At 47.7% G+C, this 22,125-nt stretch overlaps 1 protein-coding gene across 3 annotated transcripts in view; it reads right to left on the reverse strand.

Moving 5' to 3' along the window:
• The window catches only part of LOC124612947 (Na(+)/H(+) exchanger beta-like), a 1,149,910-nt gene that overhangs the window by 678,536 nt on the left and 449,249 nt on the right, over positions 1-22,125 (reverse strand). For all 3 annotated transcript variants that reach the window (XM_047141462.1, XM_047141460.1, XM_047141461.1), the window contains exon 3: positions 21,892-21,940. The gene's annotated coding sequence lies outside the window, so the exon portion shown is untranslated. The remainder of the gene's footprint in view (positions 1-21,891; positions 21,941-22,125) is intronic.

Raw genomic sequence — 22,125 nt, forward strand, 5'->3', positions numbered from 1 at the left:
AGGCGATTGGAGTTGTCGCGCACACGTCAGCGGGAGCCATAACCTTCATTGCCATCTACAAACCACCGTCGCATCCATGGGTAGATGCGGACTTAGAATCTCTTCTCTCCATCGGAGGCAAGCTGTTCATCGCTGGAGACTATAACTCCAAGCACGTCGCTTGGCGTTCACGCCTCACCAACAGAGACGGACGCCGCGTCCTACGAATCGTGGATCGCAATGACGCCGTGGTAGTGGGTCCCTATGATCCCACCATCTTCCCCGCTAATGGACAACAGGACATCGTCGACTTCGCGGTCATGAAAGGCATTCCGCACCGCATCCTCGTCTCGACCCGTAATGTTCTCTCCCCTGACCATGTGCCAGTTGTTTTTGACGTCGATCTCGACCCACTGCAGTTACCCAGGCGTGGGGTGTCACTCTCTGGAGTCAACTGGGATCTCTTTCGCCGCACCCTGACCGAGTCCCTAGCTGGGATGCCACTTGTAGACGACGCAGAAGTTGAAGATTCCCTCCTCCACTTCACGGACGCCGCCCTCGCCGCAGTCGAAGAAGCGGCTCCGCCCAGACGCGAGCGCCAGGACCACTCTCGACAGCTGCCCCCCGATCTCCTTGCACAAATTGCCGAGAAGAACAGGGTGTACCGCGAATGACAGCGTACACGGAACCCCGCCACCAAACGGCAACTCAACCGTATGCGACGCGAAATCACGGTGGCTGTGGACAATCACCGCAACCGGGAGTGGGCTAACCGTGTGGCGACTCTTCAGCTCGACGACGGGTCTGCCTGGAGGACCACGAAACACTTCCTACGGCGAACGCAGCGTATGCCGCCTCTCCGAACTGCAACCGGAACTGTCTGTGAACCAAATGCGAAGGCTGATGCCCTCGCCGATGTTTTTGAAGAGAACTTCAAGCCTGTAGAGGATCCACTGGACGCAGAACATGAAGAGATGGTCGCCGACCGGCTCCCTCGCTATCTGGAAACGGAGGGCGATGATGACATTGAGGCCACAACTCCTGAAGAAGTCTCGACGGCTCTGAAGGCCCTCAATCCAAAGAGAGCTGCAGGCCCTGACGCCGTCTCCACTGCCATGCTGAAACAACTGCCTGAGGACGCCTCCACTTACCCGGCTGCGATCTTCAACAAGATCTTTCGCACCGGTCACTTTCCCCTGCAGTGGAAGCATGCTGAGATCGTGGCTATTCCTAAGATGGGAAAAGATCTCCGGCAGCCGAAGAGCTATCGCCCAATTAGTCTGCTGCCTGCCATCTCGAAAGTTTTCGAGCGCATCTACCTGAAGAGGCTACAGCAACACGTCACCACCGAAGCTCTACTCCCAGATGCCCAGTTCGGCTTCCGTAAGGGCCACATTACGGAGCACCAACTTCTCCGTCTCGTGGAAGAAGCCTTCGATTCCCTGGAGAGGCGCGAATACTTCGGAGCAGTCTTCCTTGATGTCTCGCGCGCTTTTGACAGCGTCTGGCACGATGGGCTGCTCTTCAAACTTCTCGAAATGGGGGTCCCTGGATCCCACATCCGTCTGCTACAGTCCTTCCTCGATGGACGGACTTTTCACGTCCGTGCAGAAACTGGCCTGTCGACAGTCCGTCCCATCAGAGCAGGCGTGCCACAAGGGTCGGTCTTGCGGACGATCCTGTACACGCTCTACACGGCTGATACGCCGACGGTCCCTCGTGTGCACCTAGCACTGTACGCCGACGACACTGCGCTCTACTCACGTAGTATGAGCGCGGCCACACTTCGCCAGAGGTTGCAGCACGCTGTCGCCACCCTAGCCGATTGGGCCGTCAAGTGCAAACTGCAGTTCAACAGCGCCAAGACGCAATTTTTCATTGCAACCCGTCGTGTCATCCCAGCCGCTCTGCCCCCACTCGTCGTTGGAGGCAGTCCTGTCAACTGGCGACCGACAGCGCAGTATCTTGGGGTCACCATAGATCGCCGCCTCACCTGGGGCCCACACGTGAAGGGCGTCGTAAACAAAGCAAGGGGTCGACTTCTCCAGCTCTACCCCCTGTTCAACCCGACGTCGACTCTTCCTCCGCGACTGGGCGTCACGTTGTACTGGGCGCTAATCCGCCCTGTCTTCGATTACACGGCTGTCGTCTGGGGGAATGCGGCAGACGACCACCTGAAGAAACTACAATCTCTGCAGAACAGGGCTCTCCGCCTCGCGCTGCACCTGCCGCGGGACTTCCCATCTGGACCACTGCACGACCTCGCTGAGGTCCGCAAAGTCAAGGACCACGTCCGTACGGTTGCCCGCCGCTTCTACGAACAGGCGCGGCAATCCGAGAACCGGTACATACGCTCTCTGGGGCAGAAGATACGGCGCAATGCCAACACACGCTGGCCCCAGCTCCTTACAGCATAGGCTGTCACTGAAGAAGAAACAAGAGTGGAAACAACCAGAAGCCAATCACCCCTAGAAGACGCACCACCAGAATTAATGGGAGGCAAAACATGTATATGTTGTGAACTCCGCTTTACTCGAAGAATGAAGTTTCTTCGCGAAGAAGCCACGCAGCTCGAGGAGCAGTCTCAGGTCGCACCTGATGAAGGTTACGAGCTACGTGACCGAAATATCGTGCAAGTACGACGCTGATATCCGGCAGAACACCCGACAACCCAAGATGTCATTAGATAGCCGGGAAAGCTTGAAGAGTTACAAGTCAGAATCCTAATTACAGGCAGTATACAATATATAATTTTTTCCTTTTCCATATCTAATAACGACCTAATGCAAATCTACCTCACTGACACTCTTGAGTGGTGTGCCTGTACAGAGGTACTTTAATTGTAATTGTCTGGTGGACTGGAGTAGATGACTGTTGATCATAGACACTGATATGCTAAAAAATTATGACCATATGTTTAACAATATGAAGATCCACCTATGGACGCAATATAGCAGCGATTCTGCGTGGCATGAATACTAGAAGTCCTTGGTAGGTTTCCGGCGGTATACCGTATGAAACGTCTACGCCAAGTCACACATTTCTCGTAAATTATGGGCCTGTGTTTTTTGACCGCGAAGCCGCTGCCAGATAGCGTCCCAGATGTGCTCCATCGGGTTCAGATGTATCGAACTTGGTGGTCAAGACATCAAAGTGAGTTCACTATAACGCTCCTGAAACAACTGTAGCCTTGCGACAAGGACAGTTGTTCTGACTGTTCTGATGAGAGGTTTCGTTGACTCTGCGAGGAGGAATGCAAACGGTCCTCATTAACTTCATATAGTTCACTGTTGGCATAGTGCCTTCGACTACTGCCACACGTTGCATGGCTGCCAAGTGAACGTCCACCATAGCATAACATCGCCTTCATCGGCCTATTTCGAGCAGCCATTCACTTCGATGACAGGGTATCTGGGCATGATCGTCAACTTCGTGTCTCAAGAAATGTGATTCATCCGACCAAGTGACACTTTTCGATTGATCCATGGTCGAAACTCGATGATCTCGTATCCACTGCAGTCGCAATTTACAATGAAATTACAATGAAATGAATACCTCTGGCTGCATAAAGGCGTTGATGTAAGTCAACGCGGACAGTTGAAAAATGTGTGCCCCGACCGGGACTCGAACCCGGGATCTCATTGCTTATATGGCAGACGATCTATCCATCTTTTTTTATCTCATTTTGTTCGTTATGGTTCGTTGCAATTGTTCGTGGCGGACGTCCCCTGACGCCCATTGAAGTTCGTTATTGATCCATTTACTCAGTTTTTTTTTTATTTTTTTTATTAGAGAGGCCAGCTAACTCTCTGACCGAACACGCTGAGCTACCGTGCCGGCAGACCATCTGAGCCACCGAGGGCACAGACGATAGTGTTACTGCAGGGACTTATCTCTGGCACGCCTCCCGTGGGACCCAAATTCGCAACTTATTGTCTGGCACTATATTCATAGTGTCCCTGCCCATTATACTCACAACTCGCAGCTTTACTGCCGATTCTCGTAAGAGTTCGGGCACTGTTTGTGCATCTGCACGGAAGAAGATGGTCGGTGAGCCTTAACTATATATATGAAGATGGTGGTGGTGGTGGTTAGTGTTTAACGTCCCGTCGACAACGAGGTCATTAGAGACGGAGCGCAAGCTCGGGGTTAGGGAAGGATTGGGAAGGAAATCGGCCGTGCCCTTTCAAAGGAACCATCCCGGCATTTGCCTGAAACGATTTAGGAAAATCACGGAAAACCTAAATCAGGATGGCCGGAGACGGGATTGAACCGTCGTCCTCCCGAATGCGAGTCCAGTGTGCTAACCACTGCGACACCTCGCTCGGTTATGAAGATGGTATCTGTTCTTTCGGGCACGTCCGAAAGAACAGATACCATCTTCATATATATGGAATTTACAATGTTGTAGGGTTAGCCTTGGAATTCACAGAGGTCGTCTGGTGCGGAGCACTATGTCGAGTAATATGCAGTGAAATGTATTCCTCGAAGCACATGTACCAACATTGCACGCTGTTGTCAGATCTGCCGCAGATCTCCGCCTGTCCTACTTTACGGAGGGGGTAAGCCTCCGACCTTCCCGCTCCATTATGCGGTGTTGACGTAGAATGCCTTGTCGCTTACGCGTGGTCTGACTGTCCTTCAGTAGTACGCTGATAGTCGAGAAGCGTTGCCATTTCCGAGATCCTCGTTCGAAGACTCCGGACCACAACTATCTGCCCTTCGGCAAAGTCAGTTTTGCCAGTACATAATGTACACTGTGGCCCATATCGTCGCTATAGACACGTGTCACCAAGAAATTATCCGAATGGGACGGAAATCGGTAGATATAATGTACATGTACAGACAAACAAATGATTACAATTTCAGAAAATTGGACGATTTATTCAAGAGAAAGAGCTTCCCAAGTTAGGCAGTCAGTAACGTGTTGGTCCACCTCTGGTCATTGTGCAATCAGCTGTTCGGCTTCGTACTGATTGACAGATATGTTGGATGTTCTCCCGATCGGTGTCGTGCCAAATCCTATGCTACTGCTGTGGTAGGTCGTCAGAGTCCCGAGATGGTTGGAGACTGGTCACCTGGGCTCAATTTGAAGCGGCACTGTCCGCAGCTCGTGGTCGTGCGGTAGCGTTCTCGCTTCCCGCGCCCGGGTCCCGGGTTCGATTCCCGGCGGGGTCAGGAGATTTTCTCTGCCTCGTGTTGACTGGGTGTTGTGTGATATCCTTAGGTTAGTTAGGTTTAAGTAGTTCTAAGTTCTAGGGGACAGATGACCATACATGTTAAGTCCCATAGTGCTCAGAGCCATTTGAATCATTTTGAAGCGGCACTCATCTCTTAAGTCAGTGAGTTTCCAGGCCGAAAACGTGTATGGAGGCGTCGTGGACAGTGGTGGGATACCAGTCTGACTGTTTCCCGCCATACAGACCGACATGGTGGTCTCTGGTGTTATTTCATTTCAGAGCAGAACGCCTTTGGTCGTCATCCGCGGCAGCCTTACAACACAGCAGTACGTCGACGATATTCTACACCCCGTTTTATTGCCACCTTGGGCTTACATTTCAGCAAGATAATTACCAGCCGGCCGAAGTGGCCGAGTGTTTCTAGGCGCTACTGTCTAGAACCGCGCGACCGCTACGGTCGCAGGTTCGAATTCTGCCTCGGGCATGGATGTGTGCGATGTCCTTAGGTTAGTTAGTTTTAAGCAGTTCTAAGTTTTAGGGAACTGATGACCTCAGAAGTTAAGTCCCATAGTGGTCAGAGACATTTGATAATTACCACCCGCACGTGGCCAGAGCTTCTTACCATCGTGCTTGCCAAATCTTACATTGTCCAGCAAGGTCTCAGATCCTTCTCCAACTGAGAACGTTTGCAGCATTATGGGCGGGGCTCTCCAACCAGCTCGCGATTTTGACAATCTACACTCCTGGAAATGGAAAAAAGAACACATTGACACCGGTGTGTCAGACCCACCATACTTGCTCCGGACACTGCGAGAGGGCTGTACAAGCAATGATCACACGCACGGCACAGCGGACACACCAGGAACCGCGGTGTTGGCCGTCGAATGGCGCTAGCTGCGCAGCATTTGTGCACCGCCGCCGTCAGTGTCAGCCAGTTTGCCGTGGCATACGGAGCTCCATCGCAGTCTTTAACACTGGTAGCATGCCGCGACAGCGTGGACGTGAACCGTATGTGCAGTTGACGGACTTTGAGCGAGGGCGTATAGTGGGCATGCGGGAGGCCGGGTGGACATACCGCCGAATTGCTCAACACGTGGGGCGTGAGGTCTCCACAGTACATCGATGTTGTCGCCAGTGGTCGGCGGAAGGTGCATGTGCCCGTCGACCTGGGACCGGACCGCAGCGACGCACGGATGCACGCCAAGACCGTAGGATCCTACGCAGTGTCGTAGGGGACCGCACCGCCACTTCCCAGCAAATTAGGGACACTGTTGCTCCTGGGGTATGGGCGAGGACCATTCGCAACCGTCGCCATAAAGCTGGGCTACGGTCCCGCACACCGTTAGGCCGTCTTCCGCTCACGCCCCAACATCGTGCAGCCCGCCTCCAGTGGTGTCGCGACAGACGTGAATGGAGGGACGAATGGAGACGTGTCGTCTTCAGCGATGAGAGTCGCTTCTGCCTTGGTGCCAATGATGGTCGTATGCGTGTTTGGCGCCGTGCAGGTGAGCGCCACAATCAGGACTGCATACGACCGAGGCACACAGGGCGAACACCCGGCATCATGGTGTGGGGAGCGATCTCCTACACTGGCCGTACACCACTGGTGATCGTCGAGGGGACACTGAATAGTGCACGGTACATCCAAACCGTCATCGAACCCATCGTTCTACCATTCCTAGACCGACAAAGGAACTTGCTGTTCCAACAGGACAATGTACGTCCGCATGTATCCCGTGCCACCCAACGTGCTCTAGAAGGTGTAAGTCAACTACCCTGGCCAGCAAGATCTCCGGATCTGTCCCCCATTGAGCATGTTTGGGACTGGATGAAGCGTCGTCTCACGCGGTCTGCACGTCCAGCACGAACGCTGGTCCAACTGAGGCGCCAGGTGGAAATGGCATGGCAAGCCGTTCCACAGGACTACATCCAGCATCTCTACGATCGTCTCCATGGGAGAATAGCAGCCTGCATTGCTGCGAAAGGTGGATATACACTGTACTAGTGCCGACATTGTGCATGCTCTGTTGCCTGTGTCTATGTGCCTGTGGTTCTGTCAGTGTGATCATGTGATGTATCTGACCCCAGGAATGTGTCAATAAAGTTTCCCCTTCCTGGGACAATGAATTCACGGTGTTCTTATTTCAATTTCCAGGAGTGTATCACACCGACTGGACAGAATTTGGCACGATATTGCTTACGAGGACATCCAACTAATCTGTCAGTCAGTACCAAGCCGAATATCTGCTTGCATAAGTGCAAGACGTGGACCGAAGCATTACTGACTTGCTCAATTAGTGAAAACACTTTCTCTTGAATAAAACATTCAATTTTTTCTGAAACTGTAATAATTTGTTTCTCTGTTCACGTATATTACATTTAGCGACTTCCGTCCCATTCGGATAATTTCTTTAGTACCTTCGTAGTGCGTCTTTTGTTCCTTTTCTCTCTCTCTCTCTTTCTTTCTTTCTCATAGAGTATAGTTAACTTACCGCGTCACATGCCTGCAGCACCACTAGGGCGATGGGCTGTGGTCATAATGTTCTGCTTTATCACTGTACGTCGTGTAGCGTCGAGTATGTGAAGGAGACAGAAAAATGATGAAGTGGGTACCGAGGAAAATGAGAATACAGAAGATGAGAAGAGATTAACAAGAGAAGATTATAACGTAAAGAGAGAGTATAAGAACACGTTAGAAGACAAGCAAGTTAAGGGGGCCCCACCCTGCCTATCTAACCTGTGTTAATTTAGGCAAGTATTTGTCCCATTTCTGAAAAAAACTATTTGATGCAGGACCTTAATATTTTTACTGGATATTACAACTGTACTAAAACCCAATTTATCCATTATATAGTTTTTAAGAAATACTTTTTAAAATTTATTAACAAAAAATATTAAGTTTTTTCTGCAGAAAATATGTTTTTGAGTACTTCCTAATTGGGAAATATTAATGAATGTAGTACCAGAGGTGGCTTTTTATGTTATGAAGAGTCTCTCAAAATTTCATTCATTTATCTATGATAGTTTCTGATATAATGGGGCATATGTACTGGAAATTTTAGTTTGCGGGAAATTGACTTCAGAGAAAAAACTTTTGAAATTCGTTACTGACAGTTAATGAAAACTGTCCTGTTGCATATTATGGCCCTTCTTTGGCCTCTAGCAGGTCTCCCAGCTCCCTTTTTCACCTTCCTGGATGTTTGTCTTGCTTTCTTTGCCATATTAGGTGCAGACCTGTCTGCATCGGCTATCCTCATGTATCGCAATGTTGCAGCCCAGTGATCATATTTTCACCAGGATTAATTCCCATCTGTTTCAGTACCCAACACTTTCCAATATTGCCACAACTGAATGTAATAACAGCATCATGAACTCCTAGTTTCATTGTATGCCTGCCTACAAATGCAGTTTTAGGAAGGCGGTTCCAAATTATGCTGCTGAAAGATTCATTTGGGTTCTGTGTCTGCCCATTCAGACATTTCCTTAGAAGGTCAGGATGAGCCAAGTCTCTGAAAATAGGTTTCATTGCTGTAATAACAGCAGCAGGACGAGAATGCTGGTAAGAATAAGATTCTCCAGTTACCTGGGCCCCATTGTATTTGCACCACGAATTTTCTTCTGATGGACACAATCCACGACATGCCTTATCATCAGTAGGAGACTTATGGAAAAATATGGCAAAACATCTCTCTTCATTGCCTCCAGATTTTCTTTATTTTTCCTAATTGCCTGCCTATAGTATACCTGCAAGTTTTCTATTTCAGTTTTAGTTAACCGACCCTGTCCGGTCAACAAATAATGGTTCAAATGGCTCTGAACACTATGGGACTTAACTTCTGAGGTCATCAGTCCCGCAGAACTTAGAACTACTTAAACCTAACTAACCTAACGACATCACACACATCCATGCCCGAGGCAGGATTCGAACCTGCGACCATAGCAGTCGCGCGGTTCCGGACTGAAGCTCCTAGAACCGCTCGGCCACTCCGGCCGGCTCCGGTCAACAATTTTACGAACAATTTTAAAAACAGCAGAAACCAAAGAATACCGACAGTTGCATTCCAAGGATAGGTAACACACTCGGAAGTGAAAAAAAAATGCCTAACTTGCAATGTAAAGGATACAAAGATCTAAAATACAGGGTGATTAAAAAGTCAGTATAAATTTGACAACTGAATAAATCACGGAATAATGTAGATAGAGAGGTACAAATTGACACACATGCTTGGAATGACATGGGGTTTTATTAGAACCAAAAAATACAAAAGTTCAAAAAATGTCCGACAGATGGCGCTTCATGTGATCAGAATAGCAATAATTAGTATAACAAAGTAAGACAAAGCAAAGATGATGTTCTTTACAGGAAATGCTCAATATGCCCACCATCATTCCTCAAGGATAGCCGTAGTCGAGGAATAATGTTGTGAACAGCACTGTAAAGCATGTCCGGAGTTATAGTGAGGCATTGGCGTCGGATGTTGTCTTTCAGATGTCGGTCGATCACGATACCACTTGCGACTTCGGGTAACCCCAAAGCCAATAATCGCACGGACTGAGGTCTGGGGACGTGGGAGGCCAAGCATGACGAAAGTGGCAGCTGAGCACACGATCATTACCTAACGATGCGCGCAGGAGATCTTTCACGCGTCTAGCAAAGTGGGGGGTGGTTCTAATAAAGCCCCATGTCTTTCCTAGCATGTGTGTTAATTTTTACCTCTCTATCTACATTATTCCGTGGTTTATTAAGTTTTCAAATTTATACTGACTTTTTGATCATCCGGTATATGCAGAATTGTGGGTGACAGAAAAGTGGGCGTGGCACATAAACACACGTGGTAGGAAAATGCTCTTTAAATGCTCGAAAAAAAATTTTTCAGCAAAATCCTGTTCAGATTACTTAATTAGCCTTAATCTATCGAGATATGATAAAAACCGAAAATCGATTTTTTTTTACCTGATCCACGGTGTGGTCCCCTTCAAGGCGACTGAGCAAAGCAGTGAAATAAAGAAAAGAAGAAAACTATCGGCGCCGAAAATGCAGTGGCAGAGAACAGACGTGGCGCATCGAAAACTTGCAGCTGTGGAAGAGGCGCCAGACGAGGCCAGGTCTAAAATAGCGGCGACTCAGCGCGTGACGAGGTGTCTTATCTGACCGGTGCGGCGGTCCCAGCAGTGGCTGCAACACCCGCCGCTTCCTCGGGAAGTCGACGCGACCAGCACCGGACAGCACGTACGCCTGTCAGTATCACTCGCAGTAAGCGCATCACAGTGCGGCCACATACATTCGTAGTGCTTCATGAACGCTCCGTCAGATGCACTTGTCTGAGGTGACGAAAGTCGTGGCATACCTTCTAATACACTATTGGCCATTAAAATTGCTACGCCACGAAGATGACGTGCTACAGACGCGAAATTTAACCGACAGGAAGAAGATGCTGTGATATGCAAATGATTAGCTTTTCAGAGCATTCACACAAGATTGGCGCCGGTGGCGACACCTACAACGTGCTGACATGAGGAAAGTTTCCAGCCGATTTCTCATACACAAACAGCAGTTGACCGGCGTTGCCTGGTGAAACGTTGTTGTGATGCCTCGTGTAAGGAGGAGAAATGCGTACCATCACGTATCCGACTTTGATAAAGGTCGGATTGAAGCCTATCGCGATTGCAGTTTATCATATCGCGACATTGCTGCTCGCGTTGGTCGAGATCCAATGACTGTTAGCAGAATATGGAATCGGTGGATTAAGGAGGATAATGTGAAACGCCATGCTGGATCCCAACGGCCTCGTATCACTAGCAGTCGAGATGACAGGCATCTTATCCGCATGGCTGTAACGGATCGTACAGCCACGTCTCGATCCCTGAGTCAACAGATGGGGACGTTTGCAAGACAACAACCATCTGCACGAACAGTTCGACGACGTTTGCAGCAGCTTGGACTATCAGCTCGGAGACCGTGGCTGCGGCTACCCTTGACCCTGCATCACAGACAGCAGCGCCTGTGGTGGTGTACTCAACGACGAATCTGGGTGCACGAATGGCAAAAGTCTTTTTTTGGGATGAATCCAGGTTCTGTTTACAGCATCATGATGGTCGCATCCGTGTTTGCCGACATCGCGGTGAACGCACGTTGGAAGCGTGTATTCGTCATCGCCATACTGGCGTATCACCCGGCGTGATGGTACGGGGTGCCACTGTTTACACGTCTCGGTCGCCTCTTGTTCGCATTGACGGCACTTTGAACAGTGGACATTACATTTCAGATGTGTTACGACCCGTGACTCTACCCTTCATTCGATCCCTGCGAAATCCTACATTTCAGCAGGATAATGCACGACCGCATGTTGCAGGTCCTGTACGGGCCTTTGTGGATACAGAAAATGTTCGACTGCTGCCCTGGCCTGCACATTCTCCAGATCTCTCACCAACTGAAACAGTCTGGTCAATGGTGGCCGAGCAACTGGCTCGTCACAATACGCCAGTCACTACTCTTGATGAACTGTGGTATCGTGTTGAAGCTGCATGGGCAGCTGTACATGTACGCACCATTCAAGCTGTGTTTTACTCAACGCCCAGGCTGTTATTACGGCCAGAGGTGGTTGTTCTGGGTACTGATTTCTCAGGATCTATGCACCCAAACTGCGTGAAAATGTAATCACATGTCAGTTCTAGTATAATATAGCTGTCCAGTGAACACCCGTATATCATCTGCATTTCTTCTTGGTGTAGCAGTTCTAATGGCCAGTAGTGTGTCTTGTCGGACCTCGTTTCGCCCGGCGCAGTGCAGCAACTCGACGTGGCGTGGGCTCAGCAGTCCGTTGGAAGTCCCTTGCAGAAGTATGGAGCCATGTTGCCTCTTTTGCCCTCTATAACTGCGAAATTGTCGTCACTGCATGATTTTGTTAATGAACTGATATCTCATTTATGTCGCATTAATGGTCTATGGAATTCACGTCGGCCGATCTGGATGCCGAAATCATTACCCCGAATTCTCCAGAATGTTCTTCAGATTGAAAGATTACCGTCAAACCTCCTTGCCTTGGGACGCCAGATGAAAGCTGATGTAGTCAAGCCCTGAATGAAAATTGCGCAACGGATAACTGGGGAGGGGAGCTTGTGAGCGCTACTTAGAGAGCGTGCCCTTTCTGTACGATACTAGGCAAGGGGCTGGAGGGCTCACACGCTGATGTGTGGGTCCCTGCATTCTATATCTTTTATTTTAAATGAATTCCTTTAACTTGACTCCTATGTGATTTTTAGCGTATGTTAAAGATTGAAGACACTTGATTACCTATTTATTTTAAGCATTATCACTCGACTTTACAGCGATTGCAGCAATTGTTCCAGTTTACAGATACTACAATTTTACAACTTACAGCTCGGGTATATTATATACTAACCTGCACGCACATTTCTACGGGCAAGACGGAATTGCGTTGGCCGAATGTATACCACCAAAGTCTCCCAATTTTTGCATAGGACATCCACTATGTGAGGAGGATAACTGGCAAACTGGGAACCAGATACATTAACACAGGGGACTCAACTTTACGAAATTAAACGAGAACATTCAGTTCCTTACACAATCCGAAGCTGGAAATAAAAGAATTAGTGCAAATATTCAAATACCTCTCTTCCACGCGTAAACATCGAGACAGACGCACTGAGGGCATATCTGCTCACTTACCCGTCTTCTGTAACACTCCCAGAATATCGCGGGCACCCGGAGGTCTCCATTATTCAAAAACAGTCTTAATCGCATTTTTTATTATTATTATATCGCCAACCGGTTTCAACCCGACGTAGGGGCGTTTACACCATTGGTCGACTGCTGGTGATGCCACTCCTGTCTACATAACGGCAGCATAGTTCCTGCCACCAGCAGTCGACCAATGGTGTAAACGCCTAGAAGATGACCCCCAAGTCGGGTTGAAACCGGTTGGCGGTATAATAATAATAAATGCCATTAAGACTGTTTTTGAATAATTGATTAATCATACTAATTGCTGCTTCATCTCTACAACCATGTTGTCCAAAAACCCAGAGGTCTTCCTGGGCCCTGGTGGAGGGAATGGTCGAACCACTTGGCCGTGACCAACCTCTCCACCCCAAATCTTGTGACACTGGAACGTCTTTGACTTTTACCTGCCTGTGCTGTCTCTCTGATCCCCTACCCAGGAGTAAGGTTGGCACTACTATATTACAGAACTACTTCCCAACTAAGATTTGGCCACGCTTTATAGAAAGGTGTGAGAAGGATTAGGAAAGTTCGTGTGCAGATTCACATTCACGTACAAGAAATGCATAATACACGACACATGTAAATACAGGGCTATTACAAATGATTGAAGCGATTTCATAAATTCACTGTAGCTCCATTCATTGACATATGGTCACGACACACTACAGATACGTAGAAAAACTCATAAAGTTTTGTTCGGCTGAAGCCGCACTTCAGGTTTCTGCCACCAGAGCGCTCGAGAGCGCAGTGAGACAAAACGGCGACAGGAACCGAGAAAGCGTATGTCGTGCTTGAAATGCACTCACATCAGTCAGTCATAACAGTGCAACGACACTTCAGGACGAAGTTCAACAAAGATTCACCAACTGCTAACTCCATTCGGCGATGGTATGCGTAGTTTAAAGCTTCTGGATGCCTCTGTAAGGGGAAATCAACGGGTCGGCCTGCAGTGAGCGAAGAAACGGTTGAACGCGTGCGGGCAAGTTTCACGCGTAGCCCGCGGAAGTCGACGAATAAAGCAAGCAGGGAGCTAAACGTACCACAGCCGACGGTTTGGAAAATCTTACGGAAAAGGCTAAAGCAGAAGCTTTACCGTTTACAATTGCTACAAGCCCTGACACCCGATGACAAAGTCAAACGCTTTGAATTTTCGGCGCGGTTGCAACAGCTCATGGAAGAGGATGCGTTCAGTGCGAAACTTGTTTTCAGTGATGAAGCAACATTTTTTCTTAATGGTGAAGTGAACAGACACAATGTGCGAATCTGGGCGGTAGAGAATCCTCACGCATTCGTGCAGCAAATTCGCAATTCACCAAAAGTTAACGTGTTTTGTACAATCTCACGGTTTAAAGTTTACGGCCCCTTCTTCTTCTGCGAAAAAAACGTTACAGGACACGTATATCTGGACATGCTGGAAAATTGGCTCATGCCACAACTGGAGACCGACAGCGCCGACTTCATCTTTCAACAGGATGGTGCTGCAGCGCACTTCCATCATGATGTTCGGCATTTCTTAAACAGGAGATTGGAAAACCGATGGATCGGTCGTGGTGAAGATCATGATCAGCAATTCATGTCATGGCCTCCACGCTCTCCCGAGTTAACCCCATGCGATTTCTTTCTGTGGGGTTATGTGAAAGCTTCAGTGTTTAAACCTCCTCTACCAAGAAACGTGTCAGAACTGCGAGCTCGCATCAACGATGCTTTCGAACTCATTGATGGGGACATGCTGCGCCGAATGTGGGAGGAACTTGATTATCGGCTTGATGTCTGCCGAATCACTAAAGGGGCACATATCGAACATTTGTGAATGCCTAAAAAAACTTTTTGAGTTTTTGTATGTGTGTGCAAAGCATTGAGAAAATATCTCAAATAATAAAGTTATTGTAGAGCTGTGAAATCGCTTCAATCATTTGTAATAACCCTGTACGTATTATGAAGCCTGACGCATTTCTTTCCACCCGTCCACATGGGTTCTGTTCCACCCGCGGCCGGCCGCGGCGTGCAATAAAATTGGCGGCGGAGCCGCTTCCGTTTGTATTTCCCGGTGCGAGCGAGCAGCGAAACCTGGTGCTTATGGAGCGGATACTACTGTACCGTTTCAAGATCAAACGTAAACAACTGCGGACTGGTGACATGTTTGGGAACACGAAGTCCATGATTGGCTGCAAACGGTCCCCAAGTAGCCGAAAATAATCATTCCCAGTCAATGATCGGTTCATTTGGACGGGAGGATCTAGTCCGTTCCATGTAAACACAGTCCACACCATTATGGAGCGACCACAGCCTGCACAGTGCCTTGTTGACGACTTGGGTCCATGGCTTCGTAGGATCTGTGTCACACTCGAACCCGACCATCAGCTCTTACCAACTGAATCCAGGACTCATCTGACCAGGCCAGGGCTTGGCAGGCTTAATTTAGAATCCAACCGATATGGTCCCGAGCCCAGGACAGGCTCTGCAGGTGTCGTGCAACTGGCAAAGGCACTCGCGTCCTTCGTCTGCTGCCAAGGACATTAACGACAAATTTCGCCGCACTGTCCTAATGGATACGTTCATCGTACGTCCGACATTAACTTCTTCTGTTATTTCACGCAGTGTTGCTTTTCTGTTAGGAACGACAACTCTACGCAAACGCCGCTGCTCTCGGTCCTTAAGCGAAGGCCTTCAGCTACTGCGTTGTCCGTGGTCAGAGGTGATGACTGAAATCTGGTATTCTCGCCACACTCTTGAGACTGTGGATCTCGAAAAATTAAATTCCGTAACGATTTTGGATATGGAAATTCCCATTCGTCTACCTCTACCTACCATTCCGTGCTCAAAGTCTGCTAATACCCGTCGTGCGGCCATAATCACGTCGGAAGCCTTTTCACATGCATCACCTGAGTACAGATGACATCTCCGCCAATGCACTGCCCTTTTATACCTGGTGGACTCGATACTACCATCATCTGTATATGAGCATGTCGCTATTCCCTGGCTTTTGTCACCTCAGTGTATACAGAAAACGGCCGTGAACTTATTAAGCGACTCCAAAGTAGCGCTTCTACTCCATTATTTGATAATAGAATAAAGCAAACGCCATTTCTTTACGGGTATATCTTTAACTGACAAGGGGAGGCCGCCAATTGTGAAATTCAGATTCGACTCATACTGCGCATAATAAAAGCTCATGGCCAGAGGTGTAACGTGGCAAAGCACCAAGATGCACTTCTCAGCCGTTGTCGAGAAAATCGACAGTTAAAAGAAACCGTTGCGGTCAAATACTCTCTACGATTAATAATTTTCTACAGCGTCTTGGTGCAGCGGTAAGCGCTCGGGTTCGTAATCCGAAGGTCGCCGGAGCGAATCTCGCGCCATGCAGTTTTTTTTAATTATTAGTATTTTGTTATTAAAATATATATAATATATATATATAATGAAACGTCCCCTTAGAAAAATTGTACAAGACTGTGCTTAAACTGACACACAATGTTTTTCGCGCAACGCAATCTGACTTTCGAAAATCCCTACAAAAGAATGGCCCTGACTAACATTAACCTATACCTTTCACAAATCACTTACCTCACAAAAATCTTCGTTACTCGAACTACTGCAAGATATATATATATATATATATATATATATATATATATATATATATATATATATATATATGAATTGCTTATGCATGTTGGTGAAGGCGGATCGCTCTCCAATTGTACCGCCTCCATTTTTCCGTTTGTTTAACAGGGTCTACCAAAGCTCTCCCGTCCGCACTGATATTCGACGATGTTATAAGTTGCGCTAGGGACCGCATCTACCTTCTTTGGAAGTTAGCAGGCAACTACGCTGTTATGCGGCGGCTCGTTTCGGCCCATTCAACATCTGTCCTTCAAGTGTAACTAGCGAGTAACAGAGTTTATATTTCATACCTCCCACAGCAAATTTCTGTTCGTGTGGTCTCTATTCTAATTCGAACGTTTGACTTACGCTATACGTATTCGTTTCGGAATATCGTTTCTACGTCTTCCGTTAACTATACGTGGTTAACACTATGAAGACAATTAATAAGATTTGTGAAATACAACTTTGTTTGCGAAAAACATAATGATGTTCGAAGTCGCCAGTTTTTCCACGACAAACGACTTTCAACAACTTATTATATACACAATTGTTGCAACTGATTGCCGGGAATTATATATATATACACTCCTGGAAATGGAAAGAAGAACACATTGACACCGGTGTGTCAGACCCACCATACTTGCTCCGGACACTGCGAGAGGGCTGTACAAGCAATGATCACACGCACGGCACAGCGGACACACCAGGAACCACGGTGTTGGCCGTCGAATGGCGCTAGCTGCGCAGCATTTGTGCACCGCCGCCGTCAGTGTCAGCCAGTTTGCCGTGGCATACGGGGCTCCATCGCAGTCTTTAACACTGGTAGCATGCCGCGACAGCGTGGACGTGAACCGTATGTGCAGTTGACGGACTTTGAGCGAGGGCGTATAGTGATCATGCGGGAGGCCGAGTGGACGTACCGCCGAATTGCTCAACACGTGGGGCGTGAGGTCTCCACAGTACATCGATGTTGTCGCCAGTGGTCGGCGGAAGGTGCACGTGCCCGTCGACCTGGGACCGGACCGCAGCGACGCACGGATGCACGCCAAGACCGTAGGATCCTACGCAGTGCCGTAGGGGACCGCACCGCCACTTCCCAGCAAATTAGGGACACTGTTGCTCCTGGGGTATCGGCGAGGACCATTCGCAACCGTCTCCATGAAGCTGGGCTACGGTCCCGCACACCGTTAGGCCGTCTTCCGCTCACGCCCCAACATCGTGCAGCCCGCCTCCAGTGGTGTCGCGACAGGCGTGAATGGAGGGACGATTGGAGAAGTGTCGTCTTCAGCGATGAGAGTCGCTTCTGCCTTGGTGCCAATGATGGTCGTATGCGTGTTTGACGCCGTGCAGGTGAGCGCCACAATCAGGACTGCATACGACCGAGGCACACAGGGCCAACACCCGGCATCATGGTGTGGGGAGCGATCTCCTACACTGGCCGTACACCACTGGTGATCGTCGAGGGGACACTGAATAGTGCACGGTACATCCAAACCGTCATCGAACCCATCGTTCTACCATTCCTAGACCGGCAAGGGAACTTGCTGTTCCAACAGGACAATGCACGTCTGCATGTATCCCGTGCCACCCAACGTGCTCTAGAAGGTGTAAGTCAACTACCCTGGCCAGCAAGATCTCCGGATCTGTCCCCCATTGAGCATGTTTGGGACTGGATGAAGCGTCGTCTCACGCGGTCTGCACGTCCAGCACGAACGCTGGTCCAACTGAGGCGCCAGGTGGAAATGGCATGGCAAGCCGTTCCACAGGACTACGTCCAGCATCTCTACGATCGTCTCCATGGGAGAATAGCAGCCTGCATTGCTGCCAAAGGTGGATATACACTGTACTAGTGCCGACATTGTGCATGCTCTTTTGCCTGTGTCTATGTGCCTGTGGTTCTGTCAGTGTGATCATGTGATGTATCTGACCCCAGGAATGTGTCAATAAAGTTTCCCCTTCCTGGGACAATGAATTCAAGGTGTTCTTATTTCAATTTCCAGGAGTGTATATTTTATGCGCAGTATGAATCGAATCTGAATTTCACAATTGGCGGCCTCCCCTTGTGAGATAATAACTGCCAACTAATTTAAACATGGCTGTAGTACCAAAGACCTTTGTAACATATATGGCAGTTCTGGATACGGAAACAACCAAGATAGCCAGTGGGTGCCGCAGCACTGAGTACAATTAGTGAGAAAACCAAATCAGATTCGTACCCTGGTCCACAAATGCAAATAGTATGGTCATCTCAAACAATCAAGACTCCCGAATGACAGCGGGGCGGCAAATGGAGCGACGCCGGTTACAAGTGATAGTAATGTAGATTATCGTGGTTGACGACTTGCGGTGGGGGATGGTGAGGCGGGGGAAGGGGGGGGGGGATGGAGGCTTGCTGCCAAAGTCTCCTAGCCGCAAAGGCGATGCCTGCGCCGGCTGATTTGACATCTCTGGAATGGAGGATGAAACAACTAGAATAATGTAAGCGTAGGCTTCCGCGGCCGTTGTCTTCTTCAATAAAATTCTTCAGGGTATCAGACCGCATCGTCATAATTTAAAATGCGCCAACGTTTCGGCCAGCGTTGCAGCTAGCCTTCATCAGGGCCGTACGTTAACGTAAGGCCCTGATGAAGGCTAGCTGCAACGCTGGCCGAAACGTTGGCGCATTTTAAATTATGACGATGCGGTCTGATACCCTGAAGAATTTTATCGAAGAACTAGAATAATGACATTCCCTGATTTTCCTTTACGCAAGTTCATTTGAAGACAGAATTTGATATTTTGGCTTTCATATGGCTGCTGTGTATTTACAAGTTTCTCCATGTGCTGATACCACAACTTTTTATTGAATTAACAAAAAACCACTCCAGTTACTGTTGATAAATTTACGTCTTGTATTTAGTTCGCTGTCAGGGTCGGTTTAAGCCCAAGCGACACAAGTCACCGTATTGGGAGACAAACTGAGAGGGATGTCAAAGGCGCCACAATCATAAGATTTCTATACGGATCTTATCACAATTAGCATCGGCCATTTGGTTCGCCAAGCTGAGAATGGCGCCCAAGGGCTAAATCCGTATTCAATATGTGTCACAATTAGTAGCGACAGCTGACACGGGTTACAGTGTCGAAGGAAAAAGAGGGAAGGGGAGGGGGGAAGGCGAAAGATAAGTCACTCAAACCACCCCTGTTCGCCGTGTCTGTACAGGAATTCCTATGAAGGTAATCAACTGAACATATTACCAGAGTGTATTATCGTTTCAGCAGAGCTCTGACGACAATATTCACTACGTCAGATACTGAGTGCTTCGCACACTGTACGGGTGTCCTGCGGTTTGGGTCCATGCTTCACTCTGTACCTATTGAGTACTAGGTACTGTCCCTAAAGAATACGAGGGCCATTTGAAAATTCCGTGGATAAATAAAAACTACTTATGTGTTTGGGGTAAACCTTTTTTATTTTTCGACATAGTCTCCTTTTAGACTTATACACTTCGTCCAACGCTGTCCTAATTTGTTGATCCCTTCCGAATAATAGGAATTGTCGAAGTCTGCAAAATAGCTATTAGTTGCTGCAATCACCTCCTCGTTTGAATAAAATCTTTGTCCCGCCAGCCATTTCTTCAAATTGGGGAACAAATAGTTGTCCCAGGAAGCCAAGTCTGGAGAACAGGGGGGATCTGAAACGAGTTGGAATCCTATTTCCAATAATCTTGCGACCACAGTTGCTGAGCTGTGTGCTGGTGCACTGCCGTAATGGAAAAGGACTTTTTTTGCAGTCCAATCGCCTGCGTTTTTCTTGCAGCTCTGTTTTCAAATGGTCCAATAACGACTAATAAAATACATCTGTAATACTTTTACCCTTTTCCAGATAGTTGACGAGAATAATCCCTTGCGAATCCCAAAATACAGTCGCCATAACCTTTCCAGCCGAAGGAATGGTCTTCGCCTTTTTTGGTACAGATTCTCCGTTGGTAAGCCATTGTTTAGATTGTTGTTTGGTCTCAGGAGTATAGTAATGTATACATGCTTCATCCACAGTGACGAAACGATGCTTAATTCTTCCTAAACAGCTGCAAACCATCCTTGCAAACTTCACACGATTCCATTTTTGGTCAAGCGTGAGCAATCTCGGAACCCACCTTGCTGATAGCTTTCTCATGTCCAAATGTTTATGCAAAATATTATGTACCCGTTCATTCGAGATGCTTACAGCACTAGCAATCTCATGCACCTTAACTCTTCTGTCATCCATCACCATATGATGAATTTTATCAATTATTTCTGGAGTCGTAACCTCCACAGGGCGTCCAGAACGTTCAGCATCACTTGTGCCCATGTGGACATTTTGAAACCACTTATAAACTGTTCTGACCGAAGATGTAGAGTCACCGCAATAATGTTTATCAAGCTTCTCTTTAGTCTCCTGAGGCGTTTTGCCTTTTATAAAGTAATGTTCAATCACCACACGAAATTCTTTTTTGTCCATTTTTTGACAATCACTCGACTTCCTTGATTCACACGAATGCCAAACACAAAGAAATAGACCAATATGGCTGAAACTTGGTGTGCGTTCTTTCCAAAGATGCTACTAACTAAACATTACCTCGATACGCGCCGGTGGTGCCATCTCTCGGACTTTGTACGGACATTTCAAACGCCCCTGGAATTCCCTGTGTTATTTGAACACCGTGGCGTACATCTGTCAAATTTTCCTAGTCTCCTACTTACAAATTTTTGTAGAGTTTCATTAATTACTCACATGTACCTTAGGCAAAGTACCTCTAAATGTTCGCAGCCAGAGTTAAATGACTAGCACCGTCTGACAAAAGAAACAATTGTTTTCTTATGCAGTTTATTGAAAATGTAAGGTATTTAGACTACGTAGACATTTTTACCTTTGTAATAAATGGTGCTACAGTTGCTCACGATCAGTAAATCGGACAGAAGACGGAGTCGTTAGTTAAGGAGTAGTTTGTCTTTGATACGCTGTGGTACAACTTTATCAGGCTGACTTGTTCGAATCGCGTGTCGACTTTACAGAGTTTATTTCCTTACCTTCGAGGAGTCCTCTGAGGCTGTTCGTAGAGTTACCAGCCTGAAAATTTCCAGAGCTTACTTCACTGTGTCGCCGCTTACAGGAGTAACGTATTTATTCTCCTCAAACTTAGCAAATTGCTTAAGTCTATTTCTTACATTACTGTGAGACTCAATACGAAACAACAAAGTTTTTATTGGTGCTCACACAATTAAAAATTATCCACAAAAGTTGTTTCTTACATTTTCTGCTACATTTTCATAGGATTTATTTGTCTGAATCTACAGCAGACTGCAAGTGTTAGAGACACAGAAATTGGAAGTGAATAACGCCGGTCTCAGGTTACTTACCCCTCTGGGAGTACCCGCTCTTCCGTTGAGTGACACGAAGCGCCTTTTCCTGCAGAACCACAGCAATGTTAGTACTGTTTATCCTAGTCGCTAACGCTCTATCATCAGACGACAAAAATATATGTGTTATCTATAGTTTACTAAAGCTGAAGTGAAAATTAGCTTTGTATACGTTCCTAGGCTTCCGCAGCCCAAGTTAATTTCCATATATTTCTTCTGGGATGTAGACTGCAT

Source organism: Schistocerca americana, chromosome 4 (genome assembly GCF_021461395.2).
Source record: "Schistocerca americana isolate TAMUIC-IGC-003095 chromosome 4, iqSchAmer2.1, whole genome shotgun sequence".
NCBI classification, from domain to species: Eukaryota; Metazoa; Arthropoda; class Insecta; order Orthoptera; family Acrididae; genus Schistocerca; species Schistocerca americana.